Genomic DNA, 16,631 nt, shown 5'->3' on the forward strand with positions numbered 1-16,631 from the left:
AAAACTGAGTGTTTGAAATTAGCTTCCATGGGCTCAATCAAGGCAGTTAATCATCATAACCTCTCCTAGTGACTGTGGAACATAGTTCAGAAATAATTGTCCACAAAAAAGTTGCCCTGTATCATCACCAGTTACAAACTTTTATCAGACATTTTGCAATTATGCAGGATTACTTTTCTAGAGATGATGGTTATTATACGTTTTTGATGCTTGACACATTTTAGTCTAGATAGAACATTGTACTATGCCAAGAGTCTAGTTTACTTTGCGTTCTGTACTAAACCGTACTGAGGATGTTCTGCCAAGTATCTGTCATTACAGATGCTTGAGGGAGGTCTGATGAAACCACAGCACACGGGAAACTCAACACCGAGATATTTAAAACCAGCGGTAGCTGGTCTGATCCACATCTACAGCGACTAGTTGAATATGAGACAATTCAGACTACTGATTCTGCTTAACTAAACTCACACTATCATGCATTAGTAGTCCCACACCCATTTTTATATACTGTATTTATTTGAGTCATTTAGCAGACCCTCATCCGGACGACCCTATGCCTCCCTACTTGTGTAGTGTTTTCACTTTGAACAATAAAAAACAAGAAGAGTTTTCCCTGAGCGGCTTTGGACAGGCCGTCTGGGCAATGTGTGACTTTGCATTAAATCCTGCCTACTCAAATGACCCTGCTGCCATGGCCCGGAGCAGAAATGAAAGCCACTTGCTAACATTACAGCAGCCAGAAACAAACACAGAGCAGAAGAAGGCAACAAGCTATCTAACTTGTTTGCAGATAAACCATCCTTGTAGCAGGGAAAAAAGAAACAAGCATCATTCTCGGTTCTTGGTGTAACGATCGTCTGTGGTGGAAGAAGGTGAGGACCAAAGCGCAGCGTGGTAGGGGTTCATATTTTTAATAAAATAACTGAACACTGAACAAAACAATAAACGACAAACGAACAGTCCCGTAAGGTGAATGGAAAAAACACTAAACAGAAAATAATCACCCACAAAACACAGGCAAACATAGCTAACTATTTTGGTAGATTACCAACAAAATAATTATTGAATCACAAATCATAACAAACAATCTATTCAGCATTTGTTACCTCTCTTTCAGTGTTGGGGTTTGCACAACTACAACTTGTGCAGCCTCAGGTTCCTTTGAAATCAGACTCAATCCGTCTCCACCAGTATCTCCCTGAGAAATATGTTTGAGTGATGTTACTGCATAGCCGATGGAAGTAGGGGTACTGAGGGTGCTGCAGCACCCCCCTGATAAATCAATAAATAAATAATGATAATAATAATGTTTCAAAAAATTATTACAAAAATTTCCCTCAACAAATGTGTGAAGTAGACCTTTTTTGGGGTGGTTCTAGGGCAAAAATGCTGTTGACCACCTAGCTAGCACTACCATCTAGGGGGAAGCTTGTTCCACCATTGGGGTGCCAGGACAGAGAAGAGCTTTGACTGGGCTGAGCGGGAGCTGCCCTCCTGTAGGGGTGGGAGGGCCAACAGATCAGAGGTAGCGGAATAGTTTGCTTGGGTTGGGATGTAGGGTTTGAGCATGGCTTGAAGGTAAGGAGGGACTTTGACTGGAAGCCAGTGGAATGTGCAGAGGAGTGGAGTGACATGGGAGAACTTAGGAAGGTTGAACATCAGGTGGGCTGCGGCATTCTGGAAAAGTTGCAGGGTTTTGATGGCACAAGCGGGGATCTCAGCCAACAGAGAATTGCAGTAGTCTAGACGGGAGATCATAAGTGCCTGGATTAGGACAGGCACTACTTCCTTTGTGAGGAAAGGTCATACTCTACAGATGTTGAAGAGCATGAACCTGCAGGAGTGAGTCACTGCTTTGATGTTTGCAGAGAACGACAGGGTATTGTCCAGGCTCACACCAAGATTCTTTGCACTCTGGGAGGGGGACACAGTGGAGTTGTCAACTGACATGGAGAGGTCTTGGAGTGGGCAGAGCTTCCCTGGGAGGAAGAGGTGCACCGTTTTGTTGGGCTTGAGGTGGTGGGCCAACATCCAAGCTGAGATGTCTGCCAGGCACGCAGAGATGCGTGTCACCCCTCGGGTGTCAGAAGGGGGAAGGAAAAGAGTAGTTGAGTGTCGTCCGCATAGCAATGATAGGAGAGACCATGTGAGGATATGACAGAGCTGAGTGACTTGGTGTAAAAAGAAAAGAGGAGAGGGCCTAGAACCGAGCCCTGGGGAACACCAGGAAGAGAGAGCAAGTGGTGCAGACACAGATCCTCTCCACGCCACCTGGTAGGAGCGACCTGCCAGGTAGGATGCAATCCAGGAGTGTGCAGAGTCTGAGACGCCCAACCCTGAGAGGGTGGAAAGGAGAATTTGATGGTTCACGGTGTCGATGGCAGCGGATAGATCAAGGAAGATGAGAACAGAGGAGGGAGAGTCAGCTTTGTCAGGAGAGCCTCTGTGACACAGAGGAGAGCGGTCTCAGTTGAATGAGCTGCCTTGAAGCCTGACTGGTTAGGGTCAAGAAGATCTTTCTGAGAGCGATAATGAGAGAGTTGGTCAAAGACAGCATGCTTAGTGCTCTTCATATACACCAAACAAAAGTATAAATGCAACATGCAACAATTTCAAATATTTTACTGAGTTACAGTTCATATGAGGAAATTAATTAGGCCCTAATCTATGGATTTCACATGACAGGGAATACAAATATGCATCTGTTGGTCAACAGAAACCTTAATAAAAAAGGTAGGGGCATGGATCAGAAAACCAGTCTGTATCTGGTGTGACCACCTTTTGCCTCATGCAGCGCCACACATCTCCTTTGCATAGAGTTGATTAGGCTGTTGAGTGTGGCAGGTGTGCTGGATAATGGATGGAACTGGAACATGTTGTCGTACACATCGATCCTAAGCGTCCTAAACATGCTCAATGGGTGACATGTCTGATAAGTATGCAGGCCATGGAAGAACTGGGACATTTTCAGCTTCCAGTAATTGTGTACAGATCATTGCGACATGGGGCCGTGCATTATCATGCTGAAACATGAGGTTATGGCGGCGGATGAATGGCACAAAAATGGGCCTTAGGATCTCGTCACGGTATCTCTGTGCATTCAAATTGCATCAACAAAATGCAATTGTGTTTGTTGTCCGTAGCTCATGCCTGCCCATAACATAACCTCACCACCACCATGGGGCACTCTGTTCACAACAACATATAATCTGCAATCTGTCCAGTACAGTTGAAACCGGGATTCATCCGTTAAGAGCACACTTATCCAGCGTCAGTGGCCATCGAAGGTGAGCATTTGCTCACTGAAGTCGGTTACGACGCCAAACTGCATTCAGGCCAAGATTCTGGTGAGGATGACGGGCACGTATATGAGCTTCCCTGAGACTGTTCTGCACAAACTTTGTTTGCAAAGTTTGTGCAGAAATATTTTGATTGTGCAAACCCACAGTTTCATAAGCTGTCTGGGTGGCTCGTTTCAGACGATTCCGCAGGTGAAGAAGCCGGATGTGGAGTTCCTGGGCTGGTGTGGTTACACATGATCTAAAATAATATAAAATGACATTGGAAGCAGCTTATGGTAAAGTAATTAACATTAAATTCTCTGGCATCAGGCCTCCCGGGTGGCGCAGTGGTTAAGGGCATGTATTGCAGCGCCAGTTGTGCCACCAGAGACTCTGGGTTCGCGCCCAGGCTCTGTCGTAACCGGCCGCGACCGGGAGGTCCGTAGGGCGACGCACAATTGCCCTAGCGTCGTCTGGGTTAGGGATATCCTTGTCTCATCGCACACCAGCGACTCACGTGGCGGGCCAGGCGCAGTGCACGCTAACCAAGGTTGCCAGGTGCACGGTGTTTCAGGGTTGGATGTGTGCTGTGTTAAGAAGCAGTGCGGCTTGATTGGGTTGTGTATCAGAGGACGCATGACTTTCAACCTTCGTCTCTCCCGAGCACGTATGGGAGTTGTAGCGATGAGACAAGATAGTAGATACTAACAATTGGATCCCATGAAATTGGGGAGAAAAAGGGGTAAATAAATCAAAAACCAAAATAAATATCTGGCAACAGCTGTGGTGGACATTCCTGCAGTCAGCATGCAAATTGCAAGCTCCCTAATAGGGTTGTAAACACATTTGTGCACAAAATCTGAGATAAATAAGCTTTTTGTGCATATGGAAAATATCTTGTATAATTTATTTCAGCTCATGAAACATGGGACCATGTTTGCCACTGACCCCAGACTGGAGACACTCGTTGCCGGCCCAGGACGGGGCACCCTCGCTGCGGGCCCCGGACTGGGCACCCTCGTTGCGGGCCCCGGACTGGGCACCCTCGTGTGGTAAGTGTTCATGGTTTTTTATTAACACTGAACACTAGAACAAAATAACAAAGTGAGAAACAAAACCGAAACAGTCCTGTTAGGTGCAGAACACTAAACAGAAAACAACTATCCACAAAACACAAGTGTGAAAAGGCTACCTAAGTATGGTTCCCAATCAGAGACAACGATAGACAGCTGTCCCTGATTGAGAACCATACCCGGCCAAAACAAATATTTTTTTTATTGTTTTATTTTCTTTCACCTTTATTTAACCAGGTAGGCAAGTTGAGAACAAGTTCTCATTTACAATTGCGACCTGGCCAAGATAAAGCAAAGCAGTTCGCCACATACAAACACACAGTCAATAATACAGTATAAACAAGTCTATATACGATGTGAGCAAATGAGGTGAGATAAGGGAGGTAAAGGCAAAAAAAGGCCATGGTGCAAAGTAGAAATAAAAATAATGGGGTGCAAAGGAGCAAAATAAATAAATAAATAAAATAAATACAGTAGGGAAAGAGGTAGTTGTTTGGGCTAAATTATAGGTGGGCTATGTACAGGTGCAGCAATCTGTGAGCTACTCTGACAGTTGGTGCTTAAAGCTAATGAGGGAGATAAGTGTTTCCAGTTTCAGAGATTTTTGTAGCTCGTTCCAATCATTGGCAGCAGAGAACTGGAAGGAGAGGCGGCCAAAGAAATAATTGGTTTTGGGGGTGACCAGAGAGATATACCCGCTGGAGCGCGTGCTACAGGTGGGTGATGCTATGGTGACTAGCGAGCTGAGATAAGGAGGGACTTTACCTAGCAGGGTCTTGTAGACGACATGGAGCCAGTGAGTTTGGGGACGAGTATGAAGCGAGGGCCAGCCAACGAGAGCGTACAGGTCGCAATGGTGGGTAGTATATGGGGCTTTGGTGACAAAACGGATTGCACTGTGATAGACTGCATCCAATTTGTTGATTAGGGTATTGGAGGCTATTTTGTAAATTACATCGCCGAAGACGAGGATTGGTAGGATGGTCAGTTTTACAAGGGTATGTTTGGCAGCATGAGTGAAGGATGCTTTGTTGCGAAATAGGAAGCCAATTCTACATTTAACTTTGGATTGGAGATGTTTGATGTGGGTCTGGAAGGAGAGTTTACAGTCTAACCAGACACCTAGGTATTTGTAGTTGTCCACGTATTCTAAGTCAGAGCCGTCCAGAGTAGTGATGTTGGACAGGCGGGCAGGTGCAGGCAGCGATCGGTTGAAGAGCATGCATTTACTGTAGTTTTACTTGTATTTAAGAGCAATTGGAGGCCACGGAAGGAGAGTTGTATGGCATTGAAGCTTGCCTGGAGGGTTGCTAACACAGTGTCCAAAGAAGAGCCAGAAGTATACAGAATGGTGTCGTCTGCGTAGAGGTGGATCAGAGACTCACCAGCAGCAAGAGCGACATCATTGATGTATACAGAGAAGAGAGTCGGTCCAAGAATTGCACCCTGTGGCACCCCCATAGAGACTGCCAGAGGTCCGGACAGCAGACAAAATACAAAACATAGAAAACTGAACATAGAATGCCCACCCAAATCACACCCTGACCAAACCAAAATAGAGACATAAAAAGCTCTCTAATGTCAGGGCGTGACAGTCCTAGAGCGGAAATGCATGTTTAGGCTTCACCTCCGAAGAATGACTAAGGCTACTTATATATATTCACAAATTGGGTGTGGGAATTTCCACAAGGAGTTGATGAACATCAGCAAACAGGGCACTGACAGCTGTCAGTGTAACTAGCTAGCATGCTAACCTTATCTAGTTAGCTTATCTGTTGTTGCTGGGTTTTTTTTACTACACACATATTCAAAAGATTAGCCAGCTAGATTGGTCATAAGCATTGATTTAGGGAAAACATCACCACAGATGGAACTTGCCTATCTTTGACTTCGCCATCTATTGTTATCTCCAAAGTTTTTGCATCTTCCTTAAATTGCGGACGTGAATCAACCAAAGAATTACTTAGAAATAATAAGATTAAGCTCTGGTAATATGGATAACTATTGAAAGATAGCTAATGTGTTTTTCTATATTGTAATGGACACGGTACAAACTTTGGAAGGTAGGCTGCTGGCAGGCTCTGGCTGCTGTACAGCAAAGCCAAGTCAGCCCATGCTCATGGTTCTCACAGGGGAAGTAAAATGATAGGCTACAATGACTTTGCTCATGATCATGCATGCCGTAAATGACATGTAACTAACTATTTGTTCCTTGAATTTTCTTTCACGGTTGCCTTTTCATTAGCTGGATAAACACTTGTGGTTTCTAGCTAACCTTACACCAATCCAAGCAGTGGAGCGTGTACTTCAGTGGTCAAAGCCATTCATCTCGGCGGACGGGGGCCGTTTTTGCAAAATTCTATTTTAACACTCAAATATACAATTCATAAAATGGTCATATAGTACCTGTCAAAAATGTGGACACACCTACTCATTCCAGGGTTTTTTTTATTTTTACTATTTTCTACATTGTAGAACACATATGGAAAAGTGTTAAACAAATCAAAATATATTTTAGATTTGAGATTCTTTAAAGTAGCCACCCTTTGGCTTGATGAAAGCTTTGCACACTCTTGGCATTCTCTCAACCAGCTTCATGAGTCACCTGGAATGCATTTCAATTAACAGGTGTGCCTTGTTAAAAGTTCATCTGTGGACATTATTTCCTTCTTCTTGAGCCAATCAGTTGTGTTGTGACAAGGTATACAGATGTTAGCCCTACTTGGTAAAAGACCAACTCCATATTATGGCAAGAACAGTTCAAATAACAAAGACAAATGACAGTCCATCATTACTTTAAGACATGAAGGTCAGTCAATACGGAAAATTTCACAAACTTTTAAAGTTTCATCAAGTGCAGTCGCAAAATCCATCAAGCGCTATGATGAAACTGTCTCTCAAGAGGATTGCCACAGAAAAGGAAGACCCAGAGTTACCTCTGCTGCAGAGGATAAGTTCATTAGTAACAAACCTCAGAAATTGCAGTTCAAATAAATGCTTCACAGAGTTCAAGTAACAGACACATCTCAACATCAACTGTTCAGAGGAGACTGCGTGAGTCAGGCCTTCGTGGTCCAATTGCTGCAAAGACGCCACTACTAAAGGACATCAATAAGAAGAAGAGACTTGCTTGGGCCAAGAAACACGAGCAATGGATATTAGACCAGTGGAAATCTGTCCTTTGGTCTGATGAGTCCAAATTGGAGATTTTTGGTTCTAACCGCTGTGTCTTTGTTAGACGCAGAGTAGGTGAACGGATGATCTCCGCATGTGTGGTTCCCACCGTGAAGCTTTGATGAGGAGGTGTGATGGTGTAGGGGTGCTTTGCTTGTGACACTGTCAGTGATTTGTTTAGAATTCAAGGCACACTTAACCAGCATTGCTACCACAGCATTCTGCAGCAATACGCAAACCCATCTGATTTGCGCTTAGTGGTACTATCATTTGTTTATCAACAGGACAATGACCCAATAAAACTCCAGGCTGTGTAAGGGCTATTTGCCTAAGAAGGAGAATGATGGTGTGCTGCATCAGATGACCTGGCCTCCACAATCACTCGACTTCAACCCAATTGTAATGGTTTGGGCTGAGTTGGACGGCAGAGTGAAGGAAAAGCAGCTAACAAGTGCTCAGCATATGTGGGAACTCCTTCAAGACTGTTGGAAAGGCAATTCCAAGCGTTTGCAAATCTGTCATCAAGGCAAAGGGTGGCTACTTTGACAAATCTAAAACATATAATATATTTGGATTTGTCAAAATTTTTTGGGTTACTACATGATTCCATATGTGTTATTTCATATTTTTCATGTCTTCACTATTATTGTATAATGTAGAAAATAGTAGAAATAAAGAAAATCCCTTGAATGAGCAGGTGTGTCCAAACTTTTGACAGGTGCTGCATATATATTTTTAATGCAGACTAGCTAATAAATATGTGAAAATTGACAAATTATTCAATGGATTATGATAATGTTATGGTAAAAAAAATTGGAGTTGGCACCTTGTATTTAAATTTGTCCCATTGCTCAGGCGGCCAAGCGGCCATTCTGCTCATCTCAGTCACGTAGAGAAATAACTTTCCACCTGTTTCTGGTTAATCAACAATGTTGTGCTGGTGGGTGGTAACATTCAAATAAAACCCAGCCCTTAAACAGCATGTAGGCTGAAAATAATGTGTATGTCATATTATAGGAAAAGTCACACACGAATGAAGAGAAAGTGGGCAAAGAGATAATTTTGCAGTTTTACAGCTAATTTCCTGCAATTGTACACATTTTGCCATGGGGTGGAGAGACATTTTTGCAGTTTTTCAAGTCATTTCCTGACTAACTGACATGGGCTAATCGAGTGGCTGTCCCGGGGGGGCTAGATGACCTCTTATGTTGCTTATTCCCAGGGCCATCCCTCTTTGGATTGTATTTCTCTCATTCTCTGTTCTCTCTCGGTCTCTCTCTATTTCTCTCGTACATGCATACGCCAGAATGCTCACACACACCCGCGCGCACACAATTTCACCATGATGGCTTGTGTACAGTATTTCTCACTACTAAGCAGTTTATAACATGCTGTCTATTTGTGTCTGTATCACAGTTTCCTCTCCTCCGCCTCGTTGGAATCAATGATGAGAGATGTGCTGTTTTAATTAAAGAACAACATTGTCTTTATCTTAAAGCAGCTCCACTCCTCACTGTAAGGCATGCCACCTCTATCCAGCCATACAACCAGGAAAAGAAGGCCTGCAGTGGCTCACCCAGCCTAACTTGGCCCACACACTCAATGGCTTTTAATGGTGCGATTATAAAACCTCTTGTCACATGAGGGAGTTACAATGATGTTTTACAACCCCAGCTTTCAGAGATGAGCCATAATATCTCCCCCAATAACTTTTAAACAGGCCTCTGTGTTTGCAAGGAGTTGCATAACGCCAAAGATCATTATTTTAAAATGCACATTAAAACAGGGTGTGTGCCCTGATGTGGCCCATAAAGTGGGCACTTAAGCACAAGGCCATAGAGATGGGGAAACACACAGAGGCTGACGGTGTCTTTATATGTGAGACTAAGAGATCAGGCCATTTAGCTTGGAACACACAGGGGCCATCTGAAGGCGTCACACCATTACAGCTGGAGAGAGAGATAATGGCAGTTTCATCAGGCTAAGCAACAGGAAATATAATATCCCATATTTAATCTGTCTCTCTCAATGTCAATTCATCAGTATATATTTATGCATCTTTTCTACAGAGCTTTATTCATCTCTTCCTTTGGTTCATTTTCTTTGATCAACATTAGTGTTTAAATCCTGACCTGTGTGAAGGTTGGCTGATGCAATCTCAGGAGCGCTGGCTGCTGAGAGGAGCACACAATTGAACAGGATTCATTTTATAAATATTACCATGACACGGAACAAAGACGTGAATATCCATTTCCAAGGAAGAGAGCAAGTGGCCCCCGTTCAGCCTACTGTATGTTTCCTGGGTAACCCAATTGGTGGGATGCAGATCAGCAGAGGCAGGCCCTTGTGTCCTCCTGCTATTCAGCCTGATGATGACTATCACTTCTGTACATGGAGAGGCAGGTGGGAGTTACAATACGCTCACAACCATTGGCCACATCTTTTTTTCTCTCTCCATCTCTGAATTGATCAATTTGGCTCTTTTTCTTTTTTGCCCTTCCACTTAGGGACGGCAGAATCCCTTAAACCGCTCACTTACAGCGCAGGCGGCCCGGCAGGGAGAGGTCAGTGTTATCTAAACAGACCCATTGGGCTATTTGCTATAGCACCCTCCATCTGGGAGGAAGCAAGAGGAATCAGCCCATCACTTCAATCAGACACGCCAGCCACAAGCAGCACACAATGAATTTATAATGTCGAGCATAGGGGGATCAAATCAGATGAAACCCTAAGAGAGAAGGAAAGCGAGAGAGGCGAGAGTGAGGCGAGGGAGAGAGAGAGAGAGAGAGAGAGAGAGAGAGAGAGAGAGGAGGATGTGTGTGTGTCTGAGAGAGGGTTAAGTTATCGTTGTCAATGGCGGCTATTTTGCTTGTGTTGGTGTTTGTTTGCAGATGGAAACAAACAAGCAATTGTTGAAGGTGAGGAAATGGAGTGTGACAGATCCAGCAGTAAATAGTGTGCTGTGCAGCCTAGTGTGTGTGTGTGTGTGTGTGTGTGTGTGTGTGTGTGTGTGTGTGTGCTTGTGTGTTTGTGTGTGTGTGTCTGTGTGTGTGTTTGTGTATTACGGGCTGTGAGTGCACATGTAATAGATATATAGATTCTGTAGTTACTGTAGATATATAGTTACTGCTGTGCAGATAGACAACACAGATAGACAATGCATATAGATGTACACTACCATTCAAAAGTTTGGGGTCACATAGAAATGTCCTTGTTTTTGAAAGAAAAGCACATTTTGTGTCCATTAAAATAACATCAAATTGATCAGAAATACAGTGTAGACATTGTTAATGTTGTAAATGACTATTGTGGCTGGAAATAGCAGATTTTTTATGGAACATCTACATAGTGTCACACCCTGGCCATAGAGAGGCTTTTATTCTCTATTTTGGGTAGGCCAGGGTGTGACTGGGGTGGGCATTCTAGTTTCTATATTTCTATGTTTTCTGTTTCTATTATTTGACCGGATACGGTTCCCAATCAGGGACAGCTGTCTATTGTTGTCTCTGATTGGGAATCATACTTAGGCAGCCTTTTTTCCTTTGTATTTTGTGGGTAGTTATCTTTGTTAGTGGCACTTTAGCCCTAGTAAGCTTCACGGTCGTTTCTTTGTTTCTTGTTTTGTTGGTGACATTTACATAAATAAAGGAAAATGTACGCTCACCACGCTGCACCTTGGTCCGGTCATTTTCCTTCAGACGATCGTGACATAGGCGGCTGATTCTTTTAATGGAATGTCTACATAGGCGTACAGAGGCCAATTATCAGCAACCATCACTCCTGTGTTCCAATGGCACGTTGTGTTAGCTAATCCAAGTTTATCATTTTAAAGGGCTAATTGATAATTAGAAAACCCTTTTGCAATTATGTTAGCACAGCTGAAAATTGTTTTTCTGATTAAAGAAGCAGTAAAACTGTCCTTCTTTAGACTAGTTGAGTATCTGGAGCATCAGCATTTGTGGGCTCGATTACAGGCTCAAAATGTCCAGAAACAAAGAACTTTCTTCTGAAACTGGTCATTCTATTCTTGTTCTGAGAAATGAAGACGATTCCATGCGAGAAATTGCCAAGAAACTGTAGATCTCTTACAACGCTGTGTACTATTCCCCTCACAGAACAGTGCAAACAGTCTCTAACCAGAATAGAAAGAGGAGTGGGAGGCCCCGGTGCACAATTGAGCAAGAGGACAAGTACATTAGTGTGTCTAGTTTGAGAAGCATACGCCTCACAAGTCCTCTGGTAACTTCATTAAATAGTACCCACAAAACACCAGTCTCAATGTCAAAAGTGAAGAGGCGACTCCGGGATGCTGGCCTTCTAGACAAAGTACCTCTGTACAGTGTCTGTGTTCTTTTGCCCATCTTAATCTTTTATTTTTATTGGCCAGTCTGAGATACAGTTGAAGTTGAAAGCTCACATACACCTTAACCAAATACATTTAAACTCAGTTTTTCACAATTCCTGACATTTAATCCTAGTAAAAAAAAAACTCTCTTAGGTCAGTTAGGATCACCACTTTATTTTAAGAATCTGAATTGTCAGAATAATAGGAGAGAGTGATTTATTTCAGCTTTTATTTCTTTCATCACATTACCAGTGGGTCAGAAGTTTACATTCACTTAATTTGAGGAATTGAGGTGTGCACACACTTTTTCAGTTCTGCCCAAAAATGTTCTATAGGATTGAGGTCAGGGCTTTGTGATGGCCACTCCTTGACTTTGTTGTCCTTAAGCCCTTTTGCCACAGCTTTGGAAGTATGCTTGGGGTCATGGTCCATTTGGAAGACCCATTTGCGACCAAGCATTAACATTAACATTTGCCATTATGGCAAAAAGGTTATATTTTTGTTTCATCAGACCAGAGGACAGTTCTCCAAAAAGTATGATCTTTGTCCCCATGTGCAGTTGCAAACCGTAGTCTGGCTTCTTTTGTGGTGATTTTGGAGCAGTGGCTTCTTCCTTGTTGAGCAGCCTTTCAGGTTATGTCGATATATGACTTGTTTTTCTGTAGATATAGATACTTTTGTACCTGTTTCCTCCAGCATCTTCACAAGGTCCTTTGCTGTTGCTCTGGGATTGATTTGCACTTTTCGCACCAAAGTACGTTCATCTCCAGGAGACAGATCAAGTCTCCTCCTGAGTGGTACGGCGGCTGCGTGGTCCCATGGTGTTTATACTTGCGTACTATTGTTTGTACAGATGAACATGGTACCATCAGGTGTTTGGAAATTGCTCCCAAAAAATAATCAGACTTGGAGGTCTACGATTTTCTTCTGAGGTCTTTGCCGATTTCTTTTGATTTTCCCATGATGTCAAGCAAAGAGGCACTGAGTTTGAAGGTAGACCTTGAAATACATCCACAGGTACACCTCCAATTGACTCAAATTATGTCAAAAAGCCATGTCATCATTTTCTGGAATTTTCCAAGCTGTTTAAAGGCACAGTCAACTTAATGTATGTAAACTTCTAACCCACTGTAATTGTGATGCAGTGAAATAATCTGTCTGTAAACAATTGTTGGAAAAATGACTTGTGTCATGCACAAAGTAGATGTCCTAACCGACTTGCCCAAACTATAGTTTGTTAACAAGAAATTTGTGGAGTGGTTGAAAAACAAGTTTTAATGACTCCAACCTAAATGTATGTAAACTTACGACTCCAACTGTATGTCTTTTTCTTTCCAACTCTACCTAGAAGTCCAGTATCCCGGAGTCGCCTCTTCCCTGTTGACGTTGAGACTGGTGTTTTGCGGGTACTATTTAATGAAGCTGTTTTATGTTATTTTAGTGGACAAAAAATGTGCTTTCCTTTCAACAACAAGGACATTTCTAAGTGACTCCAAACCTTTGAACGGTAGAATAGATTGTGTTGGGTGTTCTCTCTCACACCCATGCATACTGTATGTGGATGTGTGTGGCCCACCATGCAGCGGTTCTGGTGGAGTACTTTGGCTCTTTACTAGTTTCCTCTCAGTCCTCTGTCACTTTGAGTGCTGAACTGGGCCTGGTCCAGAGACTCCAAGCCAGGGCAGCCAGGCCTCCCAAAAGGCAGTTTGTTGTGCAGCTTGTGTGTGTGTCTGCTGTCCCCTCCCCACCCTCTGCCCTTTGACCATATTAACTCCTGCTCTCCTGCTCTCTTATTGGCTCATCTCCCATGCTCTTATCATCTGGAATCAAACATTAAAAGACTGATGTTCGGGAGGTGGGAGGTGAACAGAGAACCAGGTTACTCATAAAAACAAATGAAAACAGAGAAAGAGGTAAAATATGGGGGGAATGACAGAGTGAGAGGGGGGTATGAGACGGCAGAACAACTGAGATCTAGATGGAAGGACAGACAGAGAAAGAAAGAGAGAGGAAGAAACATGTAGGTAAAGAGAAAGGAGAAAGATTGAGAGGAAGAGAGCCAGGGTACAGTACAGTAAGACTATAGAGGAACAGTATCCGGCAGTGTCCCCTTTGTTGTGTTGGCTCCCTGTGAGTCCCAGGTTGACATATAGAGGAACAGTATCCGGCAGTGTCCCCTTTGTTGTGTTGGCTCCCTGTGAGTCCCAGGTTGACATATAGAGGAACAGTATCCGGCAGTGTCCCCTTTGTTGTGTTGGCTCCCTGTGAGTCCCAGGTTGACATATAGAGGAGTCCGTGTTCGTTCAGCTCTGGGCAAACAGGCCATTTTACGAGGCGCCTTTGCAATTACCTGTTACCTTGACTGTCCTGTTTTAAGAGCCAGGTGGCCTTGGGGTTACCTGGATACAGTTGGAGGAGGGTGATAAAAGAGGCTCAGCACTGGAATAAAACTCCTATCACTACACTCTGAGAGAGAGGACACTGCTAGCTGGCCCCTGGCCCCATCTGTCTGTCTGGACCTCTGTGTCTGTCTGCCATGTCTGTACCATGTCCACTGGTGCCCAGAGTTTATCATCAGCTCAACTCAATTAAGCGAGAACTTTTCTTATCTGCTAACTAACTACATGGTTCAGTTCTCCTTCCCACTTAAAGATTTCAGGAAGGCTTTTTGCAGATACTAGTGACAAATAGGAAAACTTTTCATGTCCTTAGGATGGGCATTTAACATTCTCACCCCGTGCTCTGGCCTTAAGGTGTGTGTGTGCATGCGACTGTGTGAGAGTGTATGTGTGTGTGCTTTTGCACATCAGCACAGTGCATCTGGGTGTGTTTGTTCATGGAGCATTTAGCCCCAGTTAGCTGGTCAGACCCCCCCCCCAACACACACACACACATACACACACACACACACACACACACACATACACACACTGTGTCCTATTAGCAGTGTTTGAGCAGGACTGATCCAAGCCCATTTGACCTCCACCTTCTCCCTGACCTCCAGCTCTGTCTCTGGAGGGAGCAGGGCAGGAAGGCTAAGGTGTGTGTGTGTGTGTGTGTGTGTGTGTGTGTGTGTGTGTGTGTGTGTGTGTGTGTGTGTGTGTGTGTGTGTGTGTGTGTGTGTGTGTGTGTGTGTGTGTGAAAGTGTGAAAGTGTGTGAGAGAGATGAGGGGGTTGGCTCTGGCTGTCTGACTCAAGAGCAAACACTGATGGTGAACAAATAGCCATGTCCACCCATTCTCTTGCATTCTCTTATTCTCTTTCACTCTTTATCCATCTCTTCCTCTCCACCTCCCTCTATCCCCCCTTCACCTCCCCACCACTCCCTCCGATGCTCCTTGGCCAACTAGTTATGTGGTTCTACTGAGAGGCATGTGTGAAGTATACAAGTGAGAGATGTATATGTCAATCAATAGTGCAGACACAGAATTTGGCACATGAAGGTAAAACATGCAGATCCCAATGTCCAGTGTCAGGTGTATTCCCTGCTGGGGAACTGCCTTGAGTACCTTGACCAACACAACATGGCTTGTCAATCATTTCTCCTGTGGACAGTTTAGTACTGACTGAGAAACAGAAAGGAAACAGTAGCACAGTGAAGAGCATTGTGGACAATCCCCCTCTTCTGTTTGTCTCTGTGTTGTTATTGACATTATTAATCAGTGGACCTCTTACCCTGATTCGTCACTGGGTCAAATGATGGTTCACGCTGCTTTGTAGGTCCCTAATAGAATAAAATATATGTTTATGAAAAGGATAATTAATTTCAGAGGGTATCTTTGGATAAAGTCATATTTGTTTTTATCCTTTTTTACCCCTGGTCTGTGTAGCATGGCTTTCATGTGTGTGTAATTACCATATTTCATTACTGTGTGGAGTGTCACTGTTGGAGCATCAAAGCGATTGGCTCGCCTCATGTTCGGCCACCGCTGCGAGAGAAGTACACTATTTTTTTTTTGAAGAATAAATTGGCCCGCGCCTGTTTTTGAGTGCACTCTCCCCCTCAAGCTGCTGTCGATATCAAAGAGAAGCCATTCGGATGGTGAAGTGCCCCTTGTGCTGAATAATAAAGCAGTGCATCACTGCAAAAACCTGTGAAACACAACACTCTCACCTCCCCTCTCTCTCTCTCTCTCTCTCTCTCTCTCTCTCTCTCTCTCTCTCTCTCTCTCTCTCTCTCTCTCTCTCTGTCTCTCGTACACACACTCTTCTTCACTCCCTCGCTCTCTTCTCCTCAAACACACACTCACCTCATGTCACAAAACACTGCCATGTTGTAGGGCCAACAGCCACTTTGATAGTAATCTGAGGTGTCATATTTATGCATAACATAAACGTATGGAAACAGTCAAAACAATAGGAACCACATATGATATATATGAGATATTATATATTTCTATTTTTCCCCAGTTTATTTCTCTATTTGGGCTTTAGGGTCTTTCATCTCACCTGTCTGACTCCATACACACAGAGCTCAGTCTTACTGCAACAGTAGCTTTTCAATCACAACAAGATCTCACAGTTTTACCAATTTGGCAATGGATTCTGAAGTTTATCCATGTTTCTCCAAACATCAAATTCAGAAGTTTCTCCAAACATAAAGTTTTGATGTGTTTTTGACACCCTGGTTGCTCCAAATTTCAAATTTCGAAGTTAGGTTATGGTTTGGGATAGAGTTAAAACATTACATTTAGACATTCATTCAGAATGGCTAAGGATTATGGTTGGGGATAGGGTTAATAGAAAAACACTTAA

General features: G+C 43.5%; 1 protein-coding gene and 1 pseudogene across 1 annotated transcript in view; one reads left to right on the top strand and one right to left on the bottom strand.

Moving 5' to 3' along the window:
• LOC139406573 (ral guanine nucleotide dissociation stimulator-like 1) overlaps nt 1–2,192 on the top strand; it is a 407,527-nt gene extending 405,335 nt beyond the window's left edge. Inside the window, exon 18 of the mRNA XM_071149304.1 lies at nt 1,562–2,192. The gene's annotated coding sequence lies outside the window, so the exon portion shown is untranslated. The remainder of the gene's footprint in view (nt 1–1,561) is intronic.
• On the bottom strand, nt 1,414–11,306 carry LOC139407939 (uncharacterized; annotated as a pseudogene).
• Nucleotides 11,307–16,631: the final 5,325 nt, after the last annotated feature.

This window comes from Oncorhynchus clarkii, chromosome 4 (genome assembly GCF_045791955.1).
Source record: "Oncorhynchus clarkii lewisi isolate Uvic-CL-2024 chromosome 4, UVic_Ocla_1.0, whole genome shotgun sequence".
Lineage (NCBI taxonomy): Eukaryota > Metazoa > Chordata > Actinopteri > Salmoniformes > Salmonidae > Oncorhynchus > Oncorhynchus clarkii.